The sequence below is a fragment of the Arachis duranensis genome, chromosome 3, assembly GCF_000817695.3.
Source record: "Arachis duranensis cultivar V14167 chromosome 3, aradu.V14167.gnm2.J7QH, whole genome shotgun sequence".
Lineage (NCBI taxonomy): Eukaryota > Viridiplantae > Streptophyta > Magnoliopsida > Fabales > Fabaceae > Arachis > Arachis duranensis.
This window is the reverse complement of record NC_029774.3, coordinates 76726062-76726721: the sequence shown is the minus strand read 5'-3', so window position 1 is coordinate 76726721 and position 660 is coordinate 76726062.

Here is a 660-nt window from a genome sequence, read left to right as displayed (position 1 = left end):
ATAAAATAACAAAGGAAAATAGATAAAATATAACATTGGGTTGCCTCCCAACAAGCGCTTCTTTAATGTCAGTAGCTTGACAGAGGGCTCTCATAGAGCCTCAGAAATACTCAGAGCAATGTTGGAACCTCCCAACACCAAACTTAGAGTTTGAATGTGGGGGTTCAATACCAAACTTAAAAGTTGGTTGTGGCCTCCCAACACCAAACTTAGAGTTTGACTGTGGGGGCTCTGTTTGGCTCTGTTTTGAGAGAAGATCTTCATGCTTCCTCTCCATGGCGACAGAGGGATATCCTTGAGCCTTAAACACAAAGGATTCTTCATTCACTTGAATGATCAATTCTCCTCTATCAACATCAATCACAGCCTTTGCTGTGGCTAGGAAGGGTCTGCCAAGGATGATGGATTCATCCATGCACTTCCCAGTCTCTAGGACTATGAAATCAGCAGGGATGTAATGGTCTTCAACTTTTACCAGAACATCCTCTACAAGTCCATAGGCTTGTTTTCTTGAATTGTCTGCCATCTCTAGTGAGATTTTTGCAGCTTGCACCTCAAAGATCCCTAGCTTCTCCATTACAGAGAGAGGCATGAGGTTTACACTTGACCCTAGGTCACACAAGGCCTTCTTAAAGGTCATGGTGCCTATGGTACAAGGTA